This window comes from Stegostoma tigrinum, unplaced genomic scaffold (assembly GCF_030684315.1).
Source record: "Stegostoma tigrinum isolate sSteTig4 unplaced genomic scaffold, sSteTig4.hap1 scaffold_188, whole genome shotgun sequence".
In the NCBI taxonomy this organism is placed as follows: domain Eukaryota; kingdom Metazoa; phylum Chordata; class Chondrichthyes; order Orectolobiformes; family Stegostomatidae; genus Stegostoma; species Stegostoma tigrinum.
This window is the reverse complement of record NW_026728128.1, coordinates 305,882-318,941: the sequence shown is the minus strand read 5'-3', so window position 1 is coordinate 318,941 and position 13,060 is coordinate 305,882. Positions and strand designations below refer to the sequence as shown.

At 46.3% G+C, this 13,060-nt stretch overlaps 1 long non-coding RNA gene across 1 annotated transcript in view; it reads right to left on the bottom strand.

Annotated features, from left to right (window-relative positions):
• LOC125450358 (uncharacterized) overlaps positions 1-13,060 on the bottom strand; it is a 214,993-nt gene that overhangs the window by 196,046 nt on the left and 5,887 nt on the right. The window lies entirely within an intron of this gene.

The following is a 13,060-nucleotide window of genomic DNA, read 5'->3' as shown; positions in this document are numbered from 1 at the left end:
TCGCAATCGGTTTTGCATAGTCAATATCATTCCTTGACAATGCTTGAAGCAAGGCATAAGCAGTGGTTTCCACAGTCATCGCAAAAGCCTGTGCTGCTTCAATTGGATACGGCTTCTCCTCCTCCAACAATGGAGGCTTTCCAGTTACCAACATCAGAATCTGTCATTTGTTAAAGGGATTAGCTGAGAATAAACTTTACATCATATAGATTTTTGTTTGCATTTCACCAACACAACAATGGTTTTGCTGGTCAAGATCCAGCATTATCTCACCACTGATATCTATGACATTCTCCATACTTCCCGCTCAGTGATGAGTGCTTTTGTTTGGGAAAAATAGGCACCTTCGAATGCAAATGAATCAGGATGAGCTTTAGTTTCTCATCAGGCTACATGGCAGTTATTACAAGATGTTACGAACAAAAGGTGAAGGAGCAGATGAAACCATTCATAGCATCAGTCTGGATGATCTTCTTGCCCTCATCCTGAGGAGGCATCACAGATCTTAACTTACACGCAATTCAAATTATTTCACGCAATGACAAGACTGAATGTTCTGGATACTGCAAATGCCATGGCACCTGGCAGCATCCCACAAACTGTATTGGAACAATGTGCCCCAAGGTAACCACACCAACGTAAATGTTTTCCAGTACATTTTTAAACACTTGCAACACTCACGTTTCAGAGAAAGATGACCCATCACGCAATCGGCAGGCTAATTGTGCTGACCAATTATGACCTCAATGTATTCTCAATCATCAGCAAAGTAATGCAACATCTGGATGACAGTGCTGTCAAACACATGCACACTGGGGCTCAGTTTACTTTTCGTCATGCCCACACTTCTCGTAACCTCATTCAGGATTTACCACAAATATGATCAGAGATCCTGAGCTTGACAAGGAAGGAAAGTGCAATCTGTCATTTCCACCAAGGCAACTTCTGATTGAATGTGGTGTTAAGCAGAGGAATAGAAAATTGAGTCAGTGGCATTCACGGGATACCTGCACTGGTTGACATCATGTCTTCACTTGAACCAAAGTGGAGACATGAATGTTCATTGAATATTGTCCAGGTGTCCAGCAGAATTCATGACTTTTCCAACAGTGAAGTCAACGATGAGAAAATACAGTGAGACTTGGCCTGATAAAGGATAAGTAACATTTGCACCATACAAGTGCTAAGCAGCAATCAGCTCCAACAAGAGAGAATATGACCCTATCACAAAATTCCATGTCCTTACCCTCACATCATCCTTACATTTTTTTTAAATGTGCAAGTGTTATCCAAGCCACGCAGGGCTATGGGCCAGGTGTTGGAAATGAGGTAAGAACAAGTCAGTGCTTGTCTTTGACTGTCACAGAATCCGTGAGCTTAGGAATTTATTTCTCCTGTACTGTAGACCACTGAGGTGCTTGGCTATCCACTTAATCAAGTTTACCACTGATCTAAAACTAAACTGGAACGGTTATATAATCAGCAGCAGCAGCCAGGTCCGTGGTACAACCCGCCCTGCTGTGGGACAGGGTCAGGCAAATCCAAGTGAGTGATCGTGGTTGGGGACTCATTCGTTGGGGGCATAGTTTCTGTAGCCACATTTGAGACACCTGCTTCCCTGGTACCAAGGTCAAGGACATCTCTGAGTGGTTGCAACAAATTCTTAAGGGGGAGGGTGAGCAGCCAGAGGCCATTGTGCACATTGGTACCAATGACGTAAGTAGAAAGAGGGATGAGATCCTGTGGACTGTGTACAAGGAGTTAGCAAAGAGGCTGAAAGGCAGGACCTAGAGGGTAATAATTTATGGGTTGCCACGAGTGCCACATGTTACTGAGGTAAGTCAGAGAAAGATAGGTGAAATGAATGCATTGGTTAAGGAGCTGGTACTGGGGGCAGGCTTTCAGGTTCATGGACAATTGCGACCGCTTCTTGGGCAAGGAGTGACCTGTGTAAGAGGGATGGGTTGCACCTAAACTGAACAGGAACAAATACCCTCACAGGGAGGTTTGCTAGTGCTACTTGGGAGGATTTAAAGACTGGCAGGCAGCTGGGAACCAGAGCAGCAGGTCAGCAAGTAGATGAATTGATGGCAGGTACATGTTAGGACCAATAAATCAGAAAAGAATGGCAGTCAGAGACAGGTACATGAACATGATGGCACGAACAAGCTGAAATATGTTTATTTCAGTGCAAGGAGTATTACAGGTAAGGCAGATGAGGTTAGAGCCTGGGTCAGTACATGGGTCTCTGATGTTGAGGCCATTACAGAGGCTTGGTTGAGACAGAGACAGGACTGGCTGCTCAATGTTCCAGGGTTTCATTGCTTGAGACAAGATAGAGGGGAAGGTAAAAGGAGGAGGTGCACTCCTAACCTGTGGGAAATGTTACATCTGTCCCTAGAAAGGACATTCTGGAGGGCTTGCCCACTGAGGCAATAGAGGTAGCGTTCAAAAATAAGATAGACACAATCACTCTGATCAGATTAAAGTAATAGCCTGCTACCCTGTTGCCACTGACGCACTGAGGAACAAATATGTAGGCAGCTTGTGAAACGACGCAATAAGTCAGAGTTGTCACAGTCAGTGAATTTAACCTCCCCGGTATTGACTGGGACTCCCTTACAACAAGAGTTTAAATGAGGCTGAATTTGTTAAGTCTATCCAAGAGAGTTTCTTGACACAGTATATGGATAGAAGATGGGCCATACTGGACTTTCTCCTGGACAGGTAACTGGTGAGAAGGGTGGGAAAGCATTTTGGAAATAGTGATCACAACTCCTTAAATTTTAAGATTGCTATGAAGAAGGAGAAGTCAGGACCTTGGGGGAGAGTAAATTATATCAATTTTAGGTAGGAGCTGGGGTGTGTTAATTGGGAGGAGCTGTCACATTTGCCATATGGGAATTGTTTAAAGGCCTGCTTATGAGTTTAGGATCAGGAAGGGGGAAGGACAAGGATGGCAAGGTAAAAGACCCTTGGATAATTGGGAAGGTTGTGAAGTTAGTCAAAAGGGAAAAACAAAAATATGTCAGGTTTAGGAAGCTAAACTCGAACAGGGCCGACATAAAGAAAGCAGAATAAAAGGGCGATGAAATGACCTTGGCAAGGAGGGTTGAAGGAAATCCCAAGGCATTCTGTGCATACATCTAAAACAAGGCGATAAATAGCAAGAAGGTAGGACCATTCAGGATAAAGGAGGGAACTTGTGTTTGGAAGCAGAGGATGCGGGCAAGATCCTAAATGAGTACCGTGCATCACTATTCACTCAGGCGAAGGGTATGGAAGATAGTGGGATTTGTGTGGAGCATGCTCATATGACAACAGCATTTTGAGATCAGGAAAGAGCATTAAGGTGGATAAGTCCTCAGGACCCAATGGTATCTACTCAAGGTTTTTGAGCGAGGTGAGAGAGGAGATTGTCGGGGCATTCAGCAATATCTTTGTATCCTTGGTAGCCACTGGAGGGGTACTGGAGGATTAGCAAGTTGCGAAATGTTCTTCTTCTGTTCAAGAAGGGAAATAGGGTCAATCCAGGAAACTATAGACTAGAGAGTCTCTCATCGTTCATTGGGAAGCTATTGGAGAGAATTCTTAGGGATTGTATTTATCTGTATTTGGAACAGCATTGCCCAATTAGGGACAGTCAGCATGGCTTTGTGCAGGGCAGGTCATGTCTTACTAACTTGACTGAATTTTTTGAGGAGGTGACGAATGTGATCAATGAAGGTAGAGTAGTGGATATTGTTTTCATGGATTTTAGCAATACTTTCAACAAGGTGCCTCATGGTAGGATCATCCAGAAAATTAAGATGCAGCGAGTCCATGGTGGCTTGGATGCTTGGATTCACAACTAGCTTGCCCAGAGAAGACAGAGGCAAGTGGTGGAAAGGTGCTTTTCACGCTGCAGATCCAGGACGATTGGTGTTCCGCAGGGATCTGTGCTGGGACCTCTGCTGTTTGTGGTCTATACAAAATGACTGAGGTGAAAATATAGATGGATGGGTTAGCAAGTTTGCAGACAATAGAATGATTGGTAGAATCGTGATGAGTGTAGAGGTCATAAAAGGATACAGATCAGTTGCAGAAACGGCAAGTGGATTTTAATCCATTAAATGTGAGATGCTCCACTTTGGGAAATCAACTATTACGGAAAAATATACAGTTAATGGCACCCCACAGTGCAGACACCCTCAGTGCAGAATTGTTAAGGTGTGGATGCAGGTGCACTCAATCTGTTCATTGAGAACTGTCGACGTGATATCACCTCAATTTCTCTGTTCCCCGCACCACACCCAACCTATGTCCTGCCCAACTGACTGCCCTCCACGCACTCATATCTCACCCTGACTTTGTTATTAAGCCTGCCGATAAGGTGGTCCTGCTGTGGTCTGGTGAGCTGAAGACTACCTTGCAGAGGCTGAGCGCCAGCTCTCAGATACCTCCTCCGACTTCTCCTGGACCATGACTGCACCGGGCCATTGTATCTACTACAGTAACTGATCTTGTTCTATCCGGTGATCTTCCCCCTCTGCTTCCAAGCCGAAAGGCCACAGCTCCCCACAAGTCGCTCCTACGTCCCCTTAAAAATCCACAAATCAGACTGTCCTGGCAGACCCATTGTTTCAGCCTATTCCTGCCCCACACAACTCATCTCTTCCTACCTTGACTCAATCTTCTGTCCCCTGGTCCGAGCCCAGCCCACGTACATCCATAAATTACTCTGACATCTTACGCAGGTTTTAAAACTTCAGTTTGCCGGTTCCAGCTGCGTGCTCCCTACCATGAACGTGTAATTCCTTTAAACATCCATTCCCCACCGCGAGGTTCTTAGGGCTGTCCTCTTCTTCCTGGAGCAAAGACCTGAACATTCCCCTCCCACCACTACCCTCCTCCACTTGGTCGACCTCATCCTCACCCTCAACAACTTCTTTTTTAACTCCTCTCATTTTCTTCGGCCAAGTGGAGCAGCTCCGGGCACCTGCGTGGGCCCGAGTTATAGCTGTCTCTTCGTGGGGTACATGGAACATTCCCACCCACAACACTTTCTCCGATACATCAATGATATCATCCAGCTGCTTCTCTGTGCTGACTGAAATTGCAAAACTTCATCAATTTTGCCTCCAATTTCCAGCCTGCCCTCACTTTCACCTGCTCTATCTCTGATTCCACTCTTCCCTTCCTCAACATTTCTGCTTCCATTCCTGGGGGTCGGCTTCGCACTAATATCCATTACAAACCCTCTGACTCTCACGGCTTCCTGGTCTATATATCCTCACACCCCACTTTCTGTAAAGACTACAACCTCTTCTTTCACTTCCTCCATCTGCATCGAATATGTTCTCGTGAGGCCAACATCAACAAGGGAGCCTCCAAAATGTCCACCTTCTTCCTCAACTAAGGATTCCCCAGCTCCGCAGTCAACAAGGCCCTCAACTGTGTCCAACCCAGCACTTTTGCCCTCACCTTTTCTCTTCCCTCCCAAGACAGCAACAAGGTTCCACTTGACCTTACCTATCAACCCACATGCCCACATCCATACCAACCTCAGGCACCATTTCCACCACCACCAGCAGGATGCCGCCACCAGACACATATTCCCCTCCCCTCCCTTATCCGCCTTAACCAGATCACCAGGAGGAAATGCAAGCAGACACGGGGAGAACGCGCAAACTTCGCACAGACAATTGCCCGAGGCTGCAATGCGAACCACTGAGCCATCGTGCTGCCCAGAATCTTGGTGGTGTGGATGAGCAGAGAGATCTCGGTGTCCATGTGCGTAGATCCCTGAAAGTTGCCACGCAGATTGATAGGGTTGTTCAGAAGGCGTACGGCATGTTAGGTTTTATTGGTACAGAGACTGAGTTTCGGAGCCATGAGGTCATGTTGCAGCTGTAAAAAACACTGGTGCGGCTGTGCTTGGAGTATTGCGTACAAATCTGATCGCCACATTATCGGAAGGATTTGGAAGGGGTTTATTAGGATCTTGTCTGGTGTGGAAGGAAGGTCTTATGAGGAAAAGCTTCGGGACTTGAGGCTGTTTTTGTCAGAAGAAGGTGAAGAGGCAACTTAATCGGGACATACAAGATAATCAGAGGATTAGATAGGGTGGACAGCGAGAGCCTTTTTCCTCGATGGTGATGGCGAGCACGAGTGGAGATAGGTTTAAATTGAGGGGAGACAGATATGGGACAGAAGTCAGAGGGAGGTTCTTTATTCAGACAGTAGTATGGGTGCAGAATGCCCTGCCTGCAACAGGAGTAGATTGCCAAGTTTAAGGGCATTTAAATGAACATTGTTAAATATATGGATGGTAATGGAATAGTGTCGGTTAGATGGGCTTCAGGTTGGATTCACAGGTTAGCGCAACATCGAGGGCCGAAGGGCCTGTGCTGCGCTGTAATGTTCTATGTTCTATGTCATAATACTTCAGTGAATTCTGGTTACCCTGCCGTAGGAAGAATGTTGTTAAACTAAACAGAGTGCAAAAATAATTACAAAAGGTCATTGCCGGGCCTGGAGCGTTTATGAGGAGTGGTGGATAGGCTCGGACTTTTTCCCTGGAGTATCGGAGACGAAGGGGTGTCCTTCCAGAGGTGTAAAAAATCATGATGGGCATTGATAAGGGGAATAACCAAGGTAGGGGAGTGCAAAGCCAGAAGGGAGTAGGTTCAAATGTGAAACGGGAAAGATTTAAAAGTGACCTGACAGGCAACTTTTCCCACACAGAGGGTGGTGCGTGAATGCAATGAGCTGCCAACAGACGTGGTAGAGGCAGATAAAATTTCTGTATTTAAAAGACATTTGGACAGATACACAATGAGGAAAGGTTTAGACGGATACCAAACGCAGGCAAATGGGACCGGTTAAGTTTGGGACACCTGATCAGTAGAGATGAGTGGGACTGAAGGTCCTGATTCTGTGCTGTATGACTCTATGAATCTATGACTGAAGAGCTAACTAGGTGTGTCGATGAGGGCAATGCATTTTATACAGTCTACTTGGGCTTCAGCAAAGCTTTTGACAAGATCCCCCATTTGAAGACTGTTAGAACAGGAAACGGTCCAAGGGATCCGAGGACACACGTGCACAGGAAATCGTAACTCATGTAATTTGAATGAATTTTTTAAAGTAGTAATGAAGAGCATTGATTAAGGCAGAAACATGGAGATGGGCTTCAGTAAGGCGTTCAAGAAGGTTCCGCACAGTAGTCCAGTCGGGAAGTTAAATCACACGGAGCACAGGGAGAGCTAGCCATAGAACACAGAACATAGAACATTACAGCACAGTACAGGCCCTTCGGCCCTCGATCTTGTGCCGACCTGTCATGCCGATCTCAAGCCCATCTAACCTGCACTATTCCATGTACGTCCATACGCTTGTCCAATGACCACTTCAATGTACCTTATGTTGGCGAATCTACTACCGTTGCAGGCAAAGCGTTCCATTCCCTTACTACTCTGAGTCAAGAAACTACCTCGGACATCTGTCCTATATCTTTCACCCCTCAATTTAAAGCTATGCCCCCTCGTGCTCGCCGTCACCATCCCAGGAAAAAGGCTCTCCCTATCCACCCTATCTCACCCTCTGATTATTTTATATGTTTCAATTAAGTCACCTCTCAACCTTCTTCTCTCGAATGAAAACAGCCTCAAGTCCCTCAGCCATTCCTCGTAAGACCTTCCCTCCATACCAGGCAACATCTTAGTAAATCTCCTCTGCACCCTTTCCAAAGCTTCCACATCCTTCTTATAATGCAGTGACCAGAACTGTATACAATACTCCAAGTGCGGCCACACCAGAGTTTTGTACAGCTTCACCATAACCTCTCGGTTCCGGAACTCGATCCCTCTATTAATCAAAGCTAAAACACTGTCTGCCTTCTTAACAGCCCTGTCTGCCTTCTTAACAGCCCTGTCAACCTGGGTGGCAACTTTCAAGGATCTGTGCTCATGGACACCGAAATCTCTCTGCTCATCTATACTACTAAGCATCTTACCATTAGCCCTGTACTTTGCCTTCTGGTTACTCCTGCTGAAGTGCATCACCTCACACTTGTCTACATTAAACTCCATTTTGCCATCTCTCAGCCCAGCTCTGCAGCTTATCTATGTCTCTCTGCAACCTACAGCATCCTTTGTCACTATCAACAACTCCACCTATCTTAGTGTCGTCTGCAAATTTACTAACCCATCCTTCACTGCCCTCATCCAGGTCATTTATAAAAATGACAAACAGCAGTGGACCCAACACCGACCCTTGCGGTACACCACCAGTAACTGGTCTCCAGGATGAACGTTTCCCATCAACTACCACCCTCTGTCTTCTTTCAGCAGGCCAATTTCCGATCCAAACTGCTATATCTCCCACAATTCCATTCCTCTGCATTTTGTACAATAGTCTGTTATGGGGAACCTTATCGAACGCCTTGCTGAAATCCATATACTCCACATCAACCGGTTTACTCTCATCTACCTGATTGGTCACCTTCTCAAAGAACTCAATAAGGTTTGTGAGGCACGACCTTCCCTTCACAAAACCGTGCTGACTATCCCGAATCAATTTATTCTTTTCTAGATGATTGTAAATCCTATCCCTTAGAACCTTTTCCAACACTTTACCGACAACTGAGGTAAGGCTCACTGGCCGATAATTACCAGGGTTGTCTCTCCTCCCCTTCTTGAACAGGAGAACCACAATTGCTATCCTCCAGTCATCTGGCACTATTCCTGCAGACAATGACGAGTTAAAGATCAATGCCAAAGGCTCGGCAATCTCCTCCCTGGATTCCCCGAGGATCCGAGGATAAATCCCATCTGGCCCAGGGGTCATAGCTATCTTCACCCTCTGTAGGATTTCAAATACCTATTCCTTGTGAACCTCAATCCCACCGAGTCCAGTAGCCTGTATCTCTGTATTCTCCACAACAACATTGTCGTTTTTTAGAGTGAATACTGTTGAAAAATATTCATTTAGCACTTCCCCTATCTCATCTGACTCCACACACAACTTACCACTACTATCCTTGATTGGGCCTAATCTTATTTTTGTCCTTCTTTTATTCCTTAAATACCAATAGAAAGCCTTAGGGTTTACCCTGATCCTATCCGCCAACAACTTCTCATGTCTCCTCCTGGCTCTTCTGAGCTCTCTCTTTCGGTCTTTCCTGGCTACCTTGTAACCCTCAAGCACCCTAACTGGGCATTCACATCTTATAGTTACAGAAGCCTGCTGCTTCCTCTTGGCCAGACATTCCACGGCTCCCGCGCTCTACAGTGTCCTCCCTGCCTGACAGGTACATACTTATCGAGGCACACAGGAGCTTTTCAGTGAATAAGCTCCACATTTCTACTGGGCCTATCCCCTGCAGTTTCCTTCCCCATCCTATGCTCCCGAAATCTCGCCTAATCTCATCGTAATTGCCTTTCCCACAGATATAACTCTTGCCCAGTGGCGTCCACCTATCCTTTTCCATCACTAAAGTAAACATAAAAGAATTGTGATCGCTATCACCAAGGTGATCACCTACATCGAAATCTAACACCTGTCCAGGCTCATGACCCAGTACCAAATCGGATGTGGTCACTGCACTCCAATTCCATTAGTCACTGCATCCCACTTCCCTCAGTCACTGCATCCCACTTCCCTCAGTCACTGCATCCCACTTCCCTCAGTCACTGCATCCCCTTTCCATCAATCAACGCATCCCACTTCCCTCAGTCACTGCATTCCATTTAACGGAGACTGTGAATACAATTTAACTGAGACACTGCATCCATTTCACTGAGTCAGTGCATCCCATTACCCTCAGTCACAGCATCTCATTTCACTCAGTCACGGCATCCCATCTCCCTCAGTCACTGCATCCCATTTCATTCAGCCAGTGGATCCCATTTCACTCAGTCAGTGGATCCCATTTCACTCAGTCACTGCATCCCATTTCACTGAGTCACTGCATCCCATTTCACTCAGTCACTGCATCCCATTTCACTCAGTCACTGCATCCCATTTCACTCAGTCACTGCATCCCATTTCACTCAGTCACTGCATCCCATTTCACTCAGTCACTGCATCCTATTCCCCTCAGTCACTGCATGCCATTTCATGCAGTCACTGCAACCCATGTCCCATAGTCACTGCATCTCATTTCCTAGGTCACTGCATCGCATTTCACTCAGTCACTGCATCACATTACCCTCACTCACAGCCTCACATTTCCCTCAGTCACTACATCCCATTTCACTCAGCCAATGCATACCATTACACTAAGTCACTGCATCCCATTTCACTCAGTCACTGCGTCCCATTACACTCAGTCACTGCGTCCCATTACACTCAGTCACTGCGTCCCACCACACTCAGTCACTGCGTCCCATTACACTCAGTCACTGCGTCCCATTACACTCAGTCACTGCGTCCCATTACACTCAGTCACTGCATCCCATGTCCCTCGTCACTGCATCCCATTTCACACAGTCAGTGCGTCCCTTTTCGGTCAGGCACAGTATCCCATTTCCCTCAGTCACTGCATCCCATTTCACTCAGCCACTGCGTCCCATTTCACTCAGTGACTGAATCACATTTCAGTCAGTCACTGCGTCCCATTTCACGCAGTCACTGCATCCCATTTCACGCAGTCACTGCATCCCATTTCACGCAGTCACTGCATCCCATTTCCACCAATTACTGCATCCCATTTCACTCGGCCACCGCATCCTAGATCACACAGTCACTGCATTACAGTTCACACAGACACTGTCGCCCATTTCACTCAGTCGCTGCATCCCAGTTCACGCAGTCGCTGCATCCCAGTTCACGCAGTCACTGCATCCCAGTTCACGCAGACACTGCATCCCAGTTCACGCAGTCACTGCATCCCAGTTCACACAGTCACTGCATCCCAGTTCACACAGTCACTGCATCCCAATTCACACAGTCACTGCATCCCAGTTCACACAGTCACTGCATCCCAGTTCACACAGTCACTGCAGCCCATTTCACTCAGTCACTGCAGCCCATTTCACTCAGTCACTGCAACCCATTTCCATGAGTCACTGCATCGCATTCCCCTCAGTCACTGCATCGCATTCCCCTCAGTCACCGCATCCCATTTGTCACATACACGGAATCACCTTTCCCTCAGTCACTGCATCCCACTTCCATAAATAACTGCATCCTATTTTCATCAGTCACTGCATCTCCTTTCCCTCAGTCACTGCATCTCCTTTCCCTCAGTCACTGCATCTCCTTTCCCTCAGTCACTGCATCCCATCTCCCTCAGTCACTGCATCCCATCTCCCTCAGTCACTGCATCCCATCTCCCTCAGTCACTGCATCCCATCTCCCTCAGTCACTGCATCCCATCTCCATCAGTCACTGAATCCCATCTCCATCAGTCACTGCATCCCATCTCCATCAGTCACTGCATCCCATCTCCATCAGTCACTGCATCCCATCTCCATCAGTCACTGCATCCCAGTTCACACATTCACTGCAGCCCATTTCACTCATTGACTGCATCCAATTTCACTCAGGCACTGCATCCCATTTAACGGACACAGTGAATCCTATTCAACTGAGACAGTGCATCCATTTCCCTCAGTCACTACAACCCGTTTCCCACATTCATGCATCTCCTTTCGTCAGTCACTGCATCCCATTACCGTCAGTCACTGTGTCTCATTTCCATAAGTCACTGCATTCCATTTGCATAAGTCACTGCATCCCAGTTCACACAGTCACTGCATCCAATTTCACTGAGTCACTGCATCCAATTTCACTGAGTCACTGCATCCCATTTCACTGAGTCACTGCATCCCATTTCACTGAGTCACTGCATCCCATTTATCTCAGTCACTGCATCCCGTTTCGCTGAGTCACTGAATCGCATTTGTTGTTCTCACTTGAATGCAATGGTCATGAATCTCCTCCAATGGCTGGTCATGTATTTCTAATGCAAAATTTTACCAAGTTTTGATTTTCAATTTTGATTACATGTGTTTCCTCTATTCTATAAGATGCTGCAATAAACTCAAATTTGACAAATCATAATTTAACCACCATTACCTACAGAGTTAATTTCATCAAACAGATCCAATTAGAATTGTCACATTCCCAAATCCTGATTCACGTTTTTCTAATTATGGGCCACGTGGTTCAGAAAAAAGACACTTAGAGTCAGAGAGATGTACAGTCGGGAAACTGATCCTTTGGCCCAATTTGTCTATGTTGACCAGATATCCTAAATTAATTTAGTCCCATTTGCCAGCATTTGGCCCATATTCCTCTCAACCCATCCTATTCATGTACCCATCCACATGCCTTTTAAACGTACAAGCCTCCACCACTTCCTCTGGCAGCTCACTCCACACATGCACCACTATGAAAAAAATCCAGTCCATTTTAAATCTTCCCTCTCTCATTTTTAACCTATTCCCTCCAGTTTTGGATTCCAGCAACCCGGGGAAAAGATCTTGGCTGTTCGCTCTATCCACGTCCCTCGTAATTGTATAAACTTCTATATGGTCAGCCCTGAACTCCAAAGTTCCAAGAAATAGCTGCCTATTCAAGCCCACGGTATACCTCCAACCTCCGATGCTGGCAACATCCTTGCAGATCTTCTCTGAAACCTTTCAAGTTTACAACATACAACAATACAGCGCAGAACAGGCCCTTCGGCCCTCTCGCAAGGAGACCAAAATCGATTGCAGTATTCCAAAAGCAGCCGAACCAACGTCCTACATGGCTGCTAAGTGATCTCCCAACTCCTATACTCAATGCACTGACCGATAAAGGCAAGCACACCAAATGTCTCCTTCATATTCTTTCTACCGGTGGCTGTACTTTGATGGAACTACGAAACTGCACTCCAGCGTCTCTTTATTAAGCAACACTCCCCACAACCTTCAGTGTATACGTGCTGCCCTGATTTGCCTTTCCAAAATGTAGCACCTCACATTTGTCTAACCTCAACACCATCTGCCATTCCTCAGTTTATTCGCCCTTGTCAATGTCCCATTGTATTCTGAGGTGACCTTCTTGGCTGGCTACTACACCTTCAATC